Source organism: Eleutherodactylus coqui, chromosome 5 (genome assembly GCF_035609145.1).
Source record: "Eleutherodactylus coqui strain aEleCoq1 chromosome 5, aEleCoq1.hap1, whole genome shotgun sequence".
NCBI classification, from domain to species: domain Eukaryota; kingdom Metazoa; phylum Chordata; class Amphibia; order Anura; family Eleutherodactylidae; genus Eleutherodactylus; species Eleutherodactylus coqui.
This window is the reverse complement of record NC_089841.1, coordinates 84,582,914-84,602,032: the sequence shown is the minus strand read 5'-3', so window position 1 is coordinate 84,602,032 and position 19,119 is coordinate 84,582,914.

Genomic DNA, 19,119 nt, shown 5'->3' with positions numbered 1-19,119 from the left:
TGGGCGGCGGCGTGGGCATGTCCGCCCGTAGGGTGCCGCCCGCTCTCCTCCGTTCTTCTTATACAGCAGTGGGTGGAGTTGCCTCCTCCCACTCTCCGCCCCTGGGCGGAACCTTGTGGTTAAAAGACTGGCAGTGAATTGAGCTCACTGCCAGTTATTGGTTCTGCTTTCATCTAGTCAGTCTGTCTGCAGTTTTCCTCAGCCAGTCCCTAGTTGTCTGTCAGCTCCTTCTTGCTATCCTTTGCTCGGTCTGTTTCTGTTGGTTCTGTTAGCCTCTAGTCAGGTCTGTCTCAGTCAGCACTAGTTGCTATTCAGTGTCCTGTCAGTTTGCCTGTGAGCTCCATCTCCAGCCCAGCTTTGTAAGTTTTGTTGGTCGATTCCATCTGCCTCCCCTGTCGGCACTCTGTTCCCCCCATTAGGTAGCTTGCTTCTTGTCAGTCGCCAGGTCCCTAGCCAGGGCAGGGACCGCCGTCCAGTTGTCCGCCGGGGGTTAGCCAGGGCCAAGGCAAGTAGGCAGGGACAGTGGGGTGCGGGAAGATCAGGGCACCCCATCTGGCGCTCGGGGGGCAGAGTGCCGTAACAGGTAGGGTCTTCTCGTATCAGAGGATTTAGGTTTAGATGCCCTGTCTTCCCTGTTTTGTATTTCATTTTTATATTTTTGTGTTAGACTGTGTGCATATATTTGTTCTTATAGGACACAACTAGAGATGAGTGAGTATACTGGCTAAGGCACATTACTCGAGCGAGTAGTGCCTTAGCTGAGTATCTCCCCGCTCGTCTCTAAAGATTCGGGGACCGGTGCGGGTGACAGGTGAGTTGCGGCGGGGAGCGGGGGGGAGAGAGGGAGAGAGAGATCTCCCCTCCGTTTCTCTCCACTCTCCCCGCTGGCCCCCAAATCTTTAGAGACGAGCGGAGAGATACTCAGCTAAGGCACTACTCGCTCGAGTAATGTGCCTTAGCCAGTATACTCACTCATCTCTAGACACAACCAATACGTCTAGGTCGGACATAACTCCAGAATTCATTCAAATCATTCTATTCCTGCAAACACAAGGCACTAACATCACTGTTATGTGTTTCACCAGCATATTAAATTAAGCGTCTTTAGCCAATAGCTGTGCTTACAGATTCATTTGGTTTGTTTTATAGACAACAAATCCAGGAAATGTTAGTAACTCTGTTCGCAAATAAGACATAACGACCAAACTCTGCCTACTGCTATAAACTCTGTCTCCTTAATACAGGATATTTTTCTCACCGGAAAACTCAAACATTCCTCAATAACTGCACTTTTATTTGCTAGTTCCCAATAAAAATTACATGGATGAAGATTATGGAGTAGATTTATAAAAACTCTCTAAAAGGAAACCTGTTTTTGTTGCCTACAGCAACCAATTACAGGGGAACTTTCATTTTTCAATAGCAGTATGAAGAATAAAAGCTACGCTGTGATTGGTTACTATGGGCAACAAAGAGAGTTTATGCTTTAGGGCTCATGTCAGATTCTGCATGTGGGAGCCCGCAACAGAATCCGACCTTGCCCACGGCCGAGGACCCTGCTTACCCATCTGTCTTCTTTTTTCTTTACTGTGGATGTGTGTGGAAGTGCCAGCCTGCGCACATGCGCAGTAGAGTTTTTTTTTTTTTTTTTTTTCAAACTCCTACTTTCCTACGGAATCCGTGGCCCTGTCCGCAATGTCAAATGTAGACGAACCGCGGATCGGATGATTTCCATTGACTTCAATGGAAGCCGTCTGTGTGGGAACCACACTGAAATGGAGCATACTGCGATTTGATTTCCACACCTAAAGGTCCACAAATCAAATCCGCATGCTTTAATTCAGTTCTGGACACCCATGTTTCCCTGTGGGTGGCTTGAACTGCATATTATCTGCGCAAGCGTCCCACGCGGATTCCACAATTCAAATTCGTCCGTAGACATTGGGCCTTAGACAGTTTTATCTACTTCCCCCAATATCTATCAAACCATTACGCTTCGCAATGAAGTGGACTGTACAAATGACATTAAGACACGACTGCCAAACAGGCCACAAACATCTACTCAGTTGGACAGCGTGTTTATATTTCGTGGATATTGGAAAATGGGTTTATTTAAATAATGTCAAAGAGCATTTTGGAAAAAGTATGGTGAAGAAAATGTACCGACAAAATCCTGGATTCACAACCTGGTGAAAACATTTTAGTCAGTTCAATGGAAGGTAACTGTCAACAAGATAGCACAACATGCTGCACATCTAATACAAACATGAGGGAAACTGAAAACTATTTCAGTGACAGACCTAAAGCCACCTGATTTCTTCTTTTGGGGTCTACTGAAGGATCGTGTATACAGCAATAGGCAATGGATAATTGATGCCCTCAAAGACGCGATGTGGTGGGAGGTTGATACCATTACCAATGTCACATTAAGAGATGTCTTCACCAATATGCAGACTCGAATAAAAAAGTGCTTGGATGCTGGAGGGGCCATTTTCAGCATATTCTCTAGGCAGACCTTGTGTGGAACATACAAGGTAAACGTAGATTAAGTTTACATAGGAAGTCAGACAAAAATTACTATGTTTTTGAGGAATATTTGGGTCTCCAAGCGAGAGAATCAGCCTGCACATAGTCATTGCAATTAGGATAGTTAACCTCCGAAATTTTTGACCATTAGGGCTAGAGTATTTGGTTCAATTTGGATAATACTCAAAGGGTACCATACCCTTATCAATCAGGTATGTCTAGTTTTGTTGAGCAAAATCAATCATTCTGATTGCTTCTACAAACTTCTGCAAAATTGCCATAACCCAAAGCAACAATGTATTTAAAACAATATAGATCGACCAATCTTACATTAGATTTAACAGTTTGGTGGTTGTGATGAATATATGGATCTTAAACCATGTATCAATAGCAAAGTAAGTAGCCAACATGTAACCCAGCTAAACCTTCAGTTTGTCCCATATGATGTAATTGTATAAACGTTCCTAATTATTTAACCCCCACTGATGAAACTGACATTATGTTACCAAACTGGCTAAGAAGATTATGCACTGGGTACAGATTATTACAATAGCCATCGGCAGTAGGTAGGAGCCAAAATTAAAATAGGCAAACTTTTTGGGGCCACAGATAAGTTTTTAGCGTCTCACTTTGTAAGTAAAAATATTGTGCAATCATTACCTTAACTTATAAAGTAAGCCGCTAACAACCTATCTATTCTGTAGTTTACCTCTTAAACTATTTTGCAAACTGCTTTGCTAAGTACAAATTTTAACCAAATTTTGCAGGTTTTCTTACCGTTTACATTCACCTGTACATTTTCAATGTCACCCCCAAAATTTTCAGTCTCTGAAAAAGTGATCAGTGAGAAAACACTACTGCACCGCTGTTGGATTCTTGGGAGCTAACAGACCTTCCCTGACATCATAGTCATGTGACTGACCACACAGTGAAGGAGGGGATAGCGGTGGTCAGTTGTATGTTCAATGCCAGATTTAAGTCATGCAGCTGGCGTCTGCTATCCCCTCCCTCGCTGCATGGACAGTCACATGACTGTGATGTCAGGAAAAGTCATTTAGGCTAGTCACGCTAGCCAGCAGCTACTTGACATCACAGTCATATCCATGTGACATTTTGTGGGCTGCCAGAAATACTCTGCCTGGCCACTTTGTGGCCTGTAGGCTGTATGTTTTGCAAGCTTGGCTTATTCCCTTCTCCCAATTGGCATGAGCAAACATGCTTTGCTGGATGTGCATGCATTTGGTGACCTTTGGCTGACAGTCATATAGCATTCAGGACCACCTGAAAAGATGCTGAGCTCTATGGCAGCCAGTGCTCTTTCCCCCTTCATAGGCATTAACAGCAAAGGGAGCTTGTATAATAGCTGTAGACATATCATTTAGGCTGCGTTCACACCTCATTTGGATTCCTGTCCATGCTTCTTGTTTAACCCTTTCCAATCCACTGTCTGACATCTAAAGACATAATGATTTAAGGCTGTACAGTTCCGATGTTGGAAGATGTCCGTTGGGGTTCTCTTACTGTATATTGCCAGCCTCTCTGCTGTCGGAGCCTATCCAACGCGTCACCTCATGCAGTACTGGCTTTAGCCAGAAGAGAGCACCGTTTTATAACGGCAGAAAAAGAGTAAGCCCCCTAGGAAAATCAGGATACAAATTGGATTGGAAAGGGTTAAGGGTTCCATCTAACATGCCAAAAACAGCATTCAGATGGAAAACTTAATGACTCCATCTCTTGTGAAATGGAGACCAAAGGTCTATTTCTGCAGGTTTCTGTTCTTCTGTGGCTATTTGGCCAGACAATAGAGCAGCCAACTGCACTGTTCTGTCTGGCTAAAATGCCAGAAACAAATGGAAACCTTGTAAAGTGGAGATCAAAGCTTGCAGCTTTGGTCTCCGATTCATACATGACAGCCTATGGGGCCATTCGGTTTTCCATCTGAATGCTGCTTTCGGCATGTCATATGGAAGCCTGGACAGGAGCCCAAATGAGGTGTGAATGTAGCCTAAAGGAACCTTTACACTAAGCATTTATTATTCAGATAATTGCTCAGAAAAGTCGTTGAAGGAACGGCGCTTCATTGAAAGCTTTTACACAGAGCGCTTGTTGTTAATCAGTTGTTCGCCGAGATACAGTATCAGTCTTAGGGGGCATCTCCAGCTAACTCATTTGCAAGTTATTCATATACAAACTATTTCAACTTTACACCGGACAACGTTAAATTAATCAGAAATTTTTTTTTAGGGGAGTTGAAACAAAACAACCAGCGAATAGTGAGAAAATTGTCGCTCATTAGCTTGTTGGTGTCCATGTTTACATTGACCAACTATTATTTGAATTCACCTTTTCGAGTGATCATTCGGCCAATAGTTGTCTTGTGTAAAGGTACCTTTACTGACATGAAAAATTTAAGAAAAACACAAATTCAAAGGGGTATTCGTGGAATCAACATTTACCATCTATCCACAAAATGGATGATGAATGTCAGATCACTAGGGATTCCAGTATATAATTTGTATATTAAATTAATTGGTGGCGGGGATGGGGCGCAGCAAATAGAGTTCAATTTAAGATCGAGGGGAAGGGGGCATCAAACTAAATCTTTGCTTTGGATTCAGGAAAACCTAGCTACATCTTTGAATTATGTACTGTATTTAGGGCATAATATATATACACATATTTATACATTGTGGCAAATTGGGATTATTCGTCTCTTGGATCGCCGACCTCTCTGTCTGAAAATGGGCACCACACATGTAGAAATACTCCAGAAACTTGCAGTTCTTTTAACTCTGGCGGCTGCTTGTTTTATTCTACATCACAACAAACATGTACAGCATACCACAAAGTTCATTTGTACCCCACCAGGATGTGAGTCTAGGGTCATCCTCCCTGTCAGACTCAGGCCTCAACTACGGGGTTGAAGTCTTGGGTCATCCTCTCTTTCAGACTTAAGGTCTCCACTGGTCCACACTGGACCGCCAGCTTGCATGACTTTCAGCTCTGCTGCGCTGTTTATATCACTTCCTGCCACACCCACAGGTGTTCTCTCTCATCTCAGGTTCCAGAATACCTGCGTATCACCCTCTGCAGGCCATTCTGTATACTGCACTTCTTTTTAACATACATATGTCCTTCCAAAAAAAGTACTGTTTTGGGATCAATGTACACACACAATGTCAGTAAAGTAGGTTTTGAACATTTTCTCAATTTGATCCCCAGTCTCCTGTATTAAAGGGGTTGTCCCGCGGCAGCAAGTGGGTCTATACACTTCTGTATGGCCATATTAATGCACTTTGTAATGTACATTGTGCATTAATTATGAGCCATACAGAAGTTATCAAAAGTTTTATACTTACCTGCTCCATTGCTGGCGTCCTCGTCTCCATGGTGCCGACTAATTTTCGGCCTCCGATGGCCAAATTAGCCGCGCTTGCGCAGTCCGGGTCTTCTGCTTTCTTCTATGGAGCCTCTAGTGCAGGATGCCGGCTCCGTGTAGCTCCGCCCCGTCACGTGCCGATTCCAGCCAATCAGGAGGCTGGAATCGGCAATGGACCGCACAGAAGAGCTGCGGTCCACGGAGGAAGAGGATCCCGGCGGCCATCTTCACCGGTAAGTATAGAAGTCACCGGAGCGCGGGGATTAAGGTAAGCGCTCCGGTAAGCTTTCTTTAGGTCCCTGCCTCGGGGTTGTCTCGCGCCGAACGGGGGGGGGGTTGAAAAAAAAAAAACCCGTTTCGGCGCGGGACAACCCCTTTAAGGGCAGCATTCTAAGGGAACCATTACACTATCCAGCCATTCCATGTTATACAGACACATGCACATTGTCACGTCACATTGTAAATCGCTCATACGATGCAATACACACATTTGGCTTCTAGATCCATGCTGTGAAATAAGATGTACACTGTACTTAGACACCATCCAGAATAGTAATTTTTATTGCTCATTCACCCACTGTTATACATTTTGTCCATGAAGAAAACATGAGCTCCTACCTATGAATAAATAACATTTTTCTGCCCAACGCTTGACAGTAACAGGTAGAGGGAGAAGGCAGCGGGGCTGAGTTGTGTTAGTGAGCATGCAGTGGCCTTTTCTGATGTTACAACTCTGCCTGCTCATAACTCTGTGTGATCCTCTGCTCCTGACTGCCCGCCCCACTCATAAATATTCATGTGCTGAGTCAGGATGGTCAGGACAAGAAGCTAGGAGACTGACCATAATCATTATATCAGAGGAAGTCTCAAAAGTAGGACAGCAGAGATGATACAACACCCTGATTGATGCACAAGCTCATTTAAGGTAAACAAAAGATATTGTTGAACACTTCACTGAGGCCAGCTGTAGTAAAAGGTTAGAAGTCCTGGAATTTCCCTTTAATGCCTTGTGTTTCATTTACGATCTTCTCTTGCAGGTAAATGAAGACATGTTTTATATGGATGGACTTCTTAACATGGAGCAATTTGCTAAGATGCATCACATAAAGCCTTGATTATAATTTATTCTACTTAACCCAGAATAGAAAGCTCCTTAAAATAAACTAATCTAGGAATAGTACATAGAACATCATCAAATTGCATAACTCTCAATTAGTGACACTCTTCTAGGATATCAAATATACCAGAGCTTGAAAATTATTGAATTAAAAGTGTGTATAAAAATAATTCAAAATGTTGTGATTCCATACTACAATATATCTGGTCTGACTGCTAATACCATGTTTCCCTGAAAATAAGACATACCTTGAAAATAAGACATAGCATGATTTTCCAGAATTATTGAGGATGCACAATTATTTTTCAGGCTTTTTGAGGATGCTTGAAATATAAGCCCTACTCCAAAATTAAGCCCTGCCAACAGTTAATTTAAAAAGTCAATTTAAATAGTGTCCAGGCAGCTATACGTGTAAAAAAGTTAAACCTTTTTGAACAAAAATTAATATAAGACACTGTCTTATTTTGGGGGAAACACGGTAGTATCAGTGTCGGTCTTAGGCTAGATGTCTTCCTGTGCATTTTTTTCTCTTTTTGTATTCCCCCATGAAAAAAATAGATATAGTGCACTGATAGGCAGCCTGCCTGTATTCTGATAACAGCATATCCACACAAGAAAAGTTCAATGAATAAATACAGAACCAGAAGCAAGCACATACATACAGCATCAGAGCCAAGCTCAGTACACTATTAAACCACCAGAGCCATGCTCAGTACATACATAGATACAATACCAGAACCAAGCTCAAGACATAAATAGAGCCACAGAGCCAAGTTCATGCGAACAACTCAATACCCTAGGGTTTTAACACTATTAGATTGCAATCCCCAAAATTGTATGTCAGGACAAGTTGAGATAGTTTATGTCCTTTGCTCTAGGCTTTTCATGTGGGCCCTCATTTTAATTCAGAATTTATATTGTTGGGTGATTTTATTTAACCCCTTAGTGACCAAGCCTGTTTGCGCCTTAATGACCAGGCCAAATTTTGCAAATCTGACATGTGTCACTTTAACATGGAAAAACACCAGAAAGGTTTTGCATATCCAAGCCATTCTGACATTGTTTTTTCGCCACATGTTGTGCTTCATTTAGGCGGAAAAAATAGACCGATAGAAATTGTGTTTATTTATTAAAAGCGCCAAAATTGGGAAAATTTTGAAAAAATCTTAATTTTTTCACATTTCCAACTGCAATATCTTAAATATGTGCAAACATAATATAGAAATTTTTGCTAATATTTATATTTCGACCCGTTTACTTTATTTTGGGCGCACATTGGAAAAACTTTCGTTTTTTTTTTAACCATTTAGGAGACGTACAAATTTAACATTACTTTTTAGCATTTTGAGGAACACTTTGTTTTCCTATACCAAGCCGAGATTGGAAAGGCTCATGAGTGTCAGAATAATAGATACCCCCCCCAAATGACCTCATTTTAAAAACTACACCCCTTAGTGTATTCACTGAGGGGTGTCATGAGTATTTTGACCCCACAGTTTTTTTTTCAGGAATTAATTCAATTTAGAGGAGAAAAAGTAAAATTTCATATTTTTGCAAATCTGTCATTTTAAAGACATTTTTTTTTCCTACAGTTTACATGAAAATCAGGATTTACACCCCAAAATGGATACCCCTATTTCTCCCGTGTTCAGAAATATACCCATTGTGGCCCTATTGTTATATCTGAGTCCACAACGGGGCCCAAAATGAAAGGAGTAGTCAGTGTCTTTCAAAACAGAAATTTTGCTTGAAGTCCTTTTAGGCCCCATAGCACACATGTAGAGTTCTTGAGCACCCAAAGCCATAGAAAACCCCCACAAATGACCCCATTTTGAAAACTAGACCCCTTAAGGAATTTATGTAGGGGTGTACTGCATATTTTGACCCCACAGTTTTTGAATGAATTCAAACCAAGCAAAAGGAAAAAATTGTGATTTTCGTTTTTTCGGCAATTCTGTCATTTTAAAAACAGCTTTTTTTGTACAGCACACATATGAAGGAAGACTTGCACCCAAAAATGGATACCCCTGTTTGTCCCGTGTTCAGAGACATACCCATTGTGGCCCTAATCTTATGTCTGGATACACAACGGAGCCCAAAATGAAAGGAGCGACCGGTGGCTTTCGGAACACAAATTTTGCTTGAAGTCCTTTTAGGCCCCATTGCCCGCTTGTAGAGTTCTTGAGCGCCCAAAACCATAGAGAACCCCCACAAATGACCCCATTTTGAAAACTAGACTCCTTAACGAATTTATCTAGGGGTGTACTGCGTATTTTGACCCCACAGTTTTTGAATAAATTTAAGCAAAGCAAAAGGAAAAAATTTGGATTTTTGTTTTTTTGGCAATTCTGTCATTTTAAAAACAGCTTTTTTTGTACAGCACACATATGAAGGAAGACTTACACCCCAAAATGGATACCCCTGTTTGTGCTGTTTTCAGAAATATACCCATTGTGGCCCTAATCTTATGTCCGCATGCACAACGGGGCCCAAAATAAAAGGAGTAATCGGTGGCTTTCAGAACATAGAATTTGCTTGAAGTCCTTTTAGGCCCCATTGCCCGCTTGTAGAGTTCTTGAGCGCCCAAAACCATAGAGAACCCCCACAAATGACCCCATTTTGAAAACTAGACTCCTTAATGAATTTATCTAGGGGTGTACTGCGTATTTTGACCCCACAGTTTTTGAATAAATTCAAGCAAAGCAAAAGGAAAAAAATAGGATTTTCATTTTTTGGGCTATTGTGTCAATTTAAAAACAGTTTTTTTTGTACAGCACACATATAAATGAAGGCTTTCGCCCCAAAATGGATACCCCTGTTTGTCCCGTGTTCAGAAACATACCCATTGTGGCCCTAATAGACTTACAGGACCCATGGCTAGGCCTACAATGAAAGGAATACCCGTTGGATTTCAGGGTACCACTGAATAAATTCCAGGCCCCATTGCCCACTTATAAAGCCATTGAGCGGCCAAAACTATAAAGAACCCCCTCAAATGACCCCATTTTGAAAACTAGACCCCTTAACGAATTCATCTAGGGGTCTACTGCGTATTTTGACCCCACAGTATTTGAATGAATCTAAGCAAAGCAGAAGGAAAAAGTTACGATTTTCAATTTTTTTGGCAATTTTTTCAATTTAAAAACAGTTTTTTTGTACAGTGCACATAGGAATGAAGACATTCACCCCAAAATGGATACCCCCGTTTGTCCCGAGTTCAGAAACATACCCATTGTGGCCCTAATCTACTTACAGGACGCATGGCAAGGCCTATAAAGGACGGAACACCTGTTGGATTTTAGGGCACAACTGAATAAATTCCAGGCCCCATTGCTTATTTGTACAGAATAAAGATTGACTCCCTAAAAATTCCCCCCCTCCCCCTCCGCACCCTTTTTGGCGTTCGCAAATCTTAGATAAAAGTAAAAATGTGAACTGTGTAGTATTTCCGAAGACAGGGGTAATTATGGAGGCTGGTTGGAATGGGCCCATGGGGCAATAAAACCGGGTATCCCCCCCCTCCTCTCATGCTTTTTGGGGGTATTTCATGACCTCAGTGGCGGGTATGGGGTGTAAAAAGTGGCGCACTGTGAGTCTCCGTAAGCTTGATGAGGTGCGGCGGTCTCACACAGAAGGCGCTCAACAAGGTGCTCCTGGAACTGCAGGAAGGCGAGCGTTCCCGGGGCTTCTTGTAAAATACGTATCACAGGTAGCGGTCTGAATAACGCCGGGCTCACGCGGGTGCAGGCGGAATCCGCTTGCGGAGGCCCACAGCGGATCCCATCTGCGAGCCCGGCTGTGACCCTGCGTACGGCTGCGTAATGTACTGCGCATAACTGCCTACTCACACAGGCGGTCATGGACAGTACAACTTTGTTTGTATTTCCCGCACCATCACTTAGCGATGACGCGGGTACCCGCAGCCCATATACAATGTAGTTGCGTATGGGCTGCGGGTATATCCGCGACCATGGAGCACAATGGGCTCTATGTTGCCGATATCCGCAGTAAAATAGAACCTGCTGCGTTCTCTTTTCTGCGAGTGGATTACGCAATTCCAACCCGCTAATGTGAGCGAAATTGTGTAATCCAATGCGATTGATCTGCGTAGTACCGTGGATCAGACGCATGCAGAATCCGTAATTCCTATCCGGTCATGTGAGACCGGCCTAAGGTAGATCGCTACCTTTTTATCACGTGACCGGGGACAGCTCAACGAGGCCACCCGTCGCTGCTCCAGGCTCTCGGTGACCGTTGGTCGCTGGGAGCAAGGAGATTTTAAATTTCCTGGGCTCCCCGACTGCTGCGCATGTGTCCGGCTTTTTGCCGGCAATCGCATGTGCAGAATCCTGGAAGGTCCACGGAGGAAGATCGCGTCGGGGTTCAAATAAGCAGGCCTCCGGTAAAAAGTTTCATCTCCTCTCACCGATCGCATCAGTGAGGGGAGATGAAACTTCAAATTTTTTTTTAACTTTTACGTGATCGGCATTATTGGATAATGGCGAACACGTGACCAGGAACCGCTCACCGCGGACCCCCATTAAATCTCCATGCTCTTGGCTACGTTTTGTAGCCAGGAGCAGGGAGAATTTAAATTATCCTGGCAATCCACAGCTTTTGCGCATGCGCCCGCCATTTTGGCGACGGGCGCGTGTGCAGAAGCTGTGGTAAGGTCCGCGGATAAATCTTGGGGCCTTAGGTATGTACTTTCATCCTCCCTCACGGATATGATCCATGAGGGGAGATGAAACGTACCCTTTTTAAACTTTTAAAAACTTTTTTTTACTTTTTTTTTTTAAAACTTTTTTACACTTTTTTTTCACTTTACATGATCACTGTCATCCATTGGATGACAGTGATCATGTCCCCGGTATAATCTCTCTGCTCCTAGCTACACATGGCAGCCAGGAGCAGAGGGATTTTAAATTCCCCGGGGCTCGAGCCCGTCTGTGCACGCGCCCGATGTCAATCATCGGGCGCGCATGCGCAGACGGGGATTCGGGTCCCGGGACATCGGGACACCGCTGAGGACTGGGGGTGAGTATTTTCACCTCCCCTCATGGATCTGATCCATGAGGGGAGGTGAAACTGGCTTTTTAAAAACTTTTTTAAAACTTTTTCGCGATCGCCGCTAACCATTGGATAACGGCGATCGCGGTACTGGGGACCGCTCACCGCAGTCCCCGCTGACATCTCCTGCCTCCCGGCTACCTACAGGAGCCGGGAGCCAGGAGATTTTAAATCTCCCGCGCCGCCGGGCCTTCTGCGCATGCGGCTGACGTAATGCCGCCTGGCGCGCATGCGCAGAAGACCGGCTTCGGGCCCGGAGCGGCAGGAGAGCGGGGAGCAGCATGCCGGACCTGGGTGAGTAATTTCAGCTGCTCCGATGGATCCGATCCATCGGAGCAGCTGAATCTTTAACTTTTGTGTACTTTTATTTACTTTTTTTGCGATCGGCGCTATCCATTGCATAGCGCCGATTGCAATGCCGGGGGGGGGGGGGGGCTCCGAACAGCCCGGGATGACAGCTCCATGCTGTCAGCTACCTGCGGACACCGACAGCATGGAGCTGTCACGTCCACAGCCCGAGGGGCATTATTCTCTGCAGGAAGCATGTTTTTACGTCCTCAGAGAATAAAGCCCACTTCGGGAGGACGTAAAAACACTATGGGCTGGTCGTTAAGGGGTTAAACATAATAAAGCTTACATTTTAGGGATTACATTAGAATAGTGCTGTTTAGTTGTCTGCATATGCCCAGCACTGGATGTTTTCCTATGGGTCACATCCTTTTTGTTGTTCTCTAGAACCAAGCTTATAACATAAATACAGTAGCAGAACTAAGCAGTTGTGTTGAAGAGGCACCATAGATTGACAGCGGCATCTTGAAACATCAGGGAAAGCCAGAAGGAGATTGATTCACGTAGCTCCACAAGATGCTGCCTTAGGCCTTAGTCAGACGGGCGTTTTTTTGCGTGATTTGTGGATCGCATGACTGATGCGCATCCGCAAATCGCGTGACCGGTGCCCGAAAATCTGCTCCTAGCCACGTTTCATTAGAAACGGGCCGGAGCTGTTCAGCGCATTGCATTGAATGGAGCCGGCAATACAGCCGGCTCCATTGAAAGCAATGCGCTGCGGGCGTGTGTGGGATGAATTGTCGGGAAGGGCTTAAATATACATTACATTTTCAGGAAAAAAAATAACCCCAGAATTGCGCTTTTTTTAGTCATCCCGTCTGCAAGAAAAAATGCAATAACAAGTGATCAAAAAGTCATATACACTCCAATATGGTACCAATATAAACTACAGGATGCCCCACAAAAAATGAGGCCTCGCACAAATATGTCGACAGAAAAATAAAAAAAAACTTATGGTTGCCTGAAGATGATGACAGAAAATAATTGTATTTTTTTCCAAAGATATTCATTTTACAAGTAGTACAGCCAAAAAAACTGTATAAATTTATTATTGTTGTAATTATACTGACCCATTAATTAAGTTATCATCTCATTTTTTTTGCTGCAGTGCGTACTCCATAGAAACAAGAAGCCCTACCAAAAAATGGAGAATTATGGTTTTTTTCCATTTCACTTAGAATTTAAAAAAAAGTTTTTCAGTACATAATATGGTACATTAAATAGTACCGTTCAAAAATTCAATTTGTCCTGCAAAAAACAAGGCCTCAGAGAGCACCATTGTTGGATAAATAAAAGTTATGATTTTTATAAGAGGGGAGGAAAAAATGAAAAAAAGAAGGCCTTAAGGGGTTCATTATTCAGATTATTGAAAATAATATCAATATAAATGACATTTTTAATTTTCACTTTTTTTCCCCAAAAACTCAAATGTATCCAGCATTACAAAATGCTATTTTTAACCTCCTCAGTCTGCTGCTGCTGCAAAGATTTGATGGAAGAATCCATTTTAACGCTCATTACAAAAACCCTGAGCTGTCACCAGCTGACCTTCCCTATCCAACTCTAATGATAAATGACTTCTCTAGGCCACTGGACCTGCAATGGATTGAGGTGGTTTTTCCCCTTTCTTAAACTGGCAAGATTTCCTCTGAGCACTTCTGACTGCCTAACTCCATGATCATACATCAGCATTTCAGTGTGTGATGATTTGTGATGTCCCACTGAATGTTGTCATGCGTCATCAAACACGCAGGACTGTAAAGCTGAATAGTGTCTGAGTGAATACGCAATCAGACAGTTAAGGTGTCTGAAAGAGATAAAGTTGAAGCTGCCAAGAAGTTGAGATGTGATAGATGCAGAAATGGGAAAGATGACATACAGTAAGTAAAACGAAGCAGCTCTATGGGTGAAGAGTATTTTAGTGGTAGCAAAAAAGACATGAAGTCTAATGAGTTACATTGAAGATAATATTATTGTCCAAAATCACTTAGTTAATACCGTAAATAAAATAATATATTTTTTGTAATTTTTTATTTTCTACAAGGTACAATGATTAATGCAATAGTTTGACGATTTTCATTTCAAATGAGTTATTCTAAGAAAACAAGATAGTGGGGATCTGTTTATGATCTGCCTCTATGAGTATAGAGGAATTGTAGAACATTCCTCTTTGCAAATATGTTACAGTTCATCAATATTTCTGGGATGCCTTGCATGCACAGCCCTCTTAAGGTTATGTTACAGCATTTTGATAGGGTTAGAGTGTATTCACATGGCCAATATTCCCATGTGAGTCCTGTCCAATTCCGAGATGGACATAACGCGCACTGGAAAATAACCCATTCATTGGATTTATTCACGCAAGCGATTTTTCACTCAGACTGATAGTATGAGTTTGAGTAATTGCTGTATGTCCTGTTTTTGGGCAGGTCTTGTTCCTCCATTTGTGGTGTCCTTTCATGAAAAGCATTCTTGTTTGGTGTTTTTCTAATAGTGAACACAAGAGCAGAAGTTTCTGAAGTTTGTAAAGTCTTCTGTAAGTCCTTTGCTGTCACCCTTGGGTTCTTTTTCACCTCTTTCAAGATTTCCCATGGTGCTCTTGGAGTGATCTTAACAGGACACCCACTCCAAGGGAGAGTAGCAACAGTCCTGAATTTTCTGCATTTGTAGATAATTTATCTAATGATGGACTGATGTACAGCCAAGTCTTTTGCAATAGTTTTGTAGCCTGTTTCAGCTTCAAGCATCTCTATAACACATGTTCTGAGGTTTTCTGAAAGTTGTTTACATCAAGGCATGGTTCACACTAACCAATTTTCTTTGAAAATAGCATATTTATCTGTAACCAGGCTTTATGTGCCTTTATTTATCAGGCAAAGCATTTGTGAATCCCACATTTCCGATTTCATATCTTTCACTGGGACACCTTTTGCCAATTAGCTCTTAGAAAAGTCATTAAGGTTACTAGAGGTTCACTTACTTTTTCTCCATGTGTTTTGTGGATGTTGACTTAAAGGGGTTGTCTCACGAAAGCAAGTGGGGTTATACACTTCTGTATGGCCATATTAATGCACTTTGTAATATACATCATGCATTAAATATGAGCCATACAGAAGTTATTCACTTACCTGCTCCGTTGCTAGCGTCCCCGTCTCCATGGATCCGTCTAATTTCGCTTTCTTCTGGCATTTTTAGATGCCCTTGCGCTGTGCGGTCTTCTTCCTGGTGAATGGGGCCGCTCGTGCCGGAGAGCTGGTCATCGTAGCTCTGCCCCGTCACGTGTGCCGATTCCAGCCAATCAGGAGGCTGGAATCGGCAATGGACCGCACAGAGCCCACGGTGCACCATGGGAAAGGACCCGCGGTGCATCGTGGGTGAAGATCCCGGCGGCCATCTTGGTGAAGGAAGAAGGAAGACGTCGCATAGCGGGGATTCGGGTAAGTAATATATATATTTTTTTTAACACATCCATTGGGGTTGTCCATGGGAAAAAAAAAAAACCTGTTTCGGCGCGAGACAACCCCTTTAAGGTGCTCAATAAAGAACTTGAATAGTACAACAGTTTGTGTGTTATTAGTTAATTTTGTTTTTCAAGAATTGTGACTTAGATAAAAACCAGACCACATTATATTAGTAATCAATGCAGAAATCCAGGTAATTCCTAAGAAATCAATGACTTTTTCTCGTGAGGGTGGCCATACAAATTAGATAGAAGTAGGTTGGTGGTTGAACAACCGCATTGAAAAAACATTTGTCTGGTTTCTCAGACTCAACCACACACATTTACGGTGGCTTCACACGAGTGTGTTTTTGTGCGTACATAGGGAAGGTATTGTTGCAAATAGAAGCATGTTTTTGTGCGTGCGTATGCACGCACAAAAACACGCTCGTGTGAAGCAAACCTTAAGCCCATATTGACCATTAAAGTTGTTTAAACTAGCCATACATGTTTAGTGACACCAGGCAACTGCTAGCAATATTTTTGAGAAAGTACTTTGAGTAAAAGATCTTTTGTGGATAAAAGATTTCATCTGATTCCCGAATTCAAATACAAGTGCAGCCAACATCCAGATGATAAAGGTCTAGATAAAGGTTATAGATCAGCTAAAAAGATGGGGATGACCAGTGGAGATTTGTGTTGCTTTGCATTTACTTTATTGCTGCAATTGGTTTAAGCATGTACCCCCTGGGTACTGGATGGGACAACCCTTGTCTGGCATAACGTGCCTTCTTTTCGGTCCCCCCGGTAAACCCAGACTGTGATATAAAAAAGGATGGTTCCCACTCTTCTGCAGGAGTAGAGCAGAGTTGTGACTAAAGCCGGTCTCACACAACTGGATTTGGATTACGGAATCCACAATCGTCACCCACGCGGATGATCCACAGTGTTCTGCATCCATTAACAAGAATAGAGCATTGGCATATCCACTCACATGATTGGACAGCCAGCTCTATTCTTGTGCAGATTCTGTACAGGATGGCTTCCATTGAAGTTTATTGAAGCGGTCTGTCCCGCACCATATCTGCAATTCACATTGCAGATAGGTCGTGGGTACCCCTGTCATCACCTAGCGACGGCGCGAGGAAAAAAAAAAGATTTGAAAAAAAAATCTGTACGGCACATATCCTATGGCAAGCCATCCGGACCATCCGCAATACAGATTTAAACATTTCTGCGTGGATGCTGGCCGCGTTCAGAGCCGGATTCTGCTGTGGGCTCCTGCATATGGAATCCGATCCGTCCGTGTGAGACTGGCCTAAGTGGAAGTGAAGCTAGTCAGTGAGGAAAGGCTGAGTTTCTCACTGCATACACTCCTAAGCTATGGCACAGGATTCCTCCTTTTTACCCCTCTAGATGATTCAGGCTTGTTCTAGAAGGGGGCAGGGGCGAGTCCCTATTCATCCCTATCATCAGGGCAGAGACGCATTAGCCATGCAATTGCTGCTGCAAGAGAATGACAGGCGTTCATTAGTTTTTACAGAGTGAGGATTGTTCATTAGTTGTTTGTCGAGATATAGTCCATAGATGGGATCTCCATGCAAATTTGTTTGCAAGTCGTTCCAATCCAAATGTCTGTGACTTCACACCAGACAAGCTTTTGATCCACCCGTGACAATTTTTTGATAAGCTGAAATGAAGCGACTAGTGTCTTATTACTTGTCACCCTGTGGGTAGCCATGTTTGCAGCGAATGACCGTCATTTGAATTCGCTCTTTCAAGTGATTATTCAGCTGATTGTCATCCCATGTAAAGGTACCCTATATTTATTTTATGACGCAATCATTGAAAGTTTAAACATGTACTTGAGGGTACGTACTGTAAAATGTTCCTTGATTTGTATGATATTACTATGACTATTTTGGGAATTACTACTTTCTTATGAAATATTCAACTTTACGTTGATTTTGGCCAGAGATTCTTAAAAGGGTTATGCCAGAATTTCATGTTATCCCCCATACATGGGATAGGGAATACATTGCTGATTGTGGGGGTGTCACTGCTGATCTCAAGAATGGACTCCCTTGTCCCGCTCTCCTGTCACTGTGGGGGTCGCTTCTTCCCCTACAGTGATGTCACTGTGAATGGAGCTCTGGCCACACTTGTGTGGTCAGTGCTCCATTAATTTCAATAGGAGTGAGTATCTTGGCAGTCCCATTGCTGGGCATCTTGCCAGTCCCATTGCTGGGCATCTCGGCAGTCCCATTGAAAGTGAATGGAGCGCTGGTAAGCTTACGCAACCAGCGCTTCATTCAGTCTCCTCTTCCCTGCAGGGAGTGCAGCAACCCTGCAGTGAGGACATGTGGAGCATGGGTGCCCTGTTCTTGAGATCAGCGAAGGTCTCAACGGTTAGACCTCCACCGATCAGCAAGTTAACCCGCTATTTGGAATAATATTGTGCATAATACCATATTCTATTCAATTACGTTTCCAGTCATTAGAGGTTAATGATACATGTCAGTCCTCACTTGTCTGACAGCATGAGGTTATCTGGCTGGATGCATGAAGTGTTAGACACAACAGGAGACAAGGCAGCAAAAGGGGAAACTGTCAGAATTAGTCACATAAAAACACGCCAACCGAAAATTAATACTTAACAGATGCTCTGCAAAAATGTTCTAATAACCACATGAAAAGTACATCATTTACACGTAATGTTTTTTTAACAGTGTTAACTCTACTTTTTCTGATTTTAGATATACCAAATTGATATTCTCTAAACTACCATAAAATAATGCGATGTAATATTATAAACCGTTAATTGCCATCTTCATCATTTTTATTTCTTGTACTGGGAATGTTATGAAACAGAGTAGTTCATAAGATATAGTAGTGGTTTTTTAATTTATTTTTTATTTAAGCCATGGTTATACCATATTTTGGTTGGAAAAAATCTGCTGTGGAATACACGCCAGAAATCTAACGTTGACCATCAGATTTCTACCATGGATCTGCATTTTAACCCGGTAAGGACCAAGCGCAGTAAATATTTGGCGGGATTAAAACTCCTACAATCTAGCAGGAGCAGGGCAGGTTCTGTAGGAGAAAGCAGAGGCAGTTTTTAACCGCTTCTGCCTTCTTCTTTACAGGCTACATAGCGTTTAATGAGTGCCACATAGTGCAGAGAGAAAGCTATTCATGACCCCCTTTCACAGCAGAGCTACAGGGTCTTAGCAGACC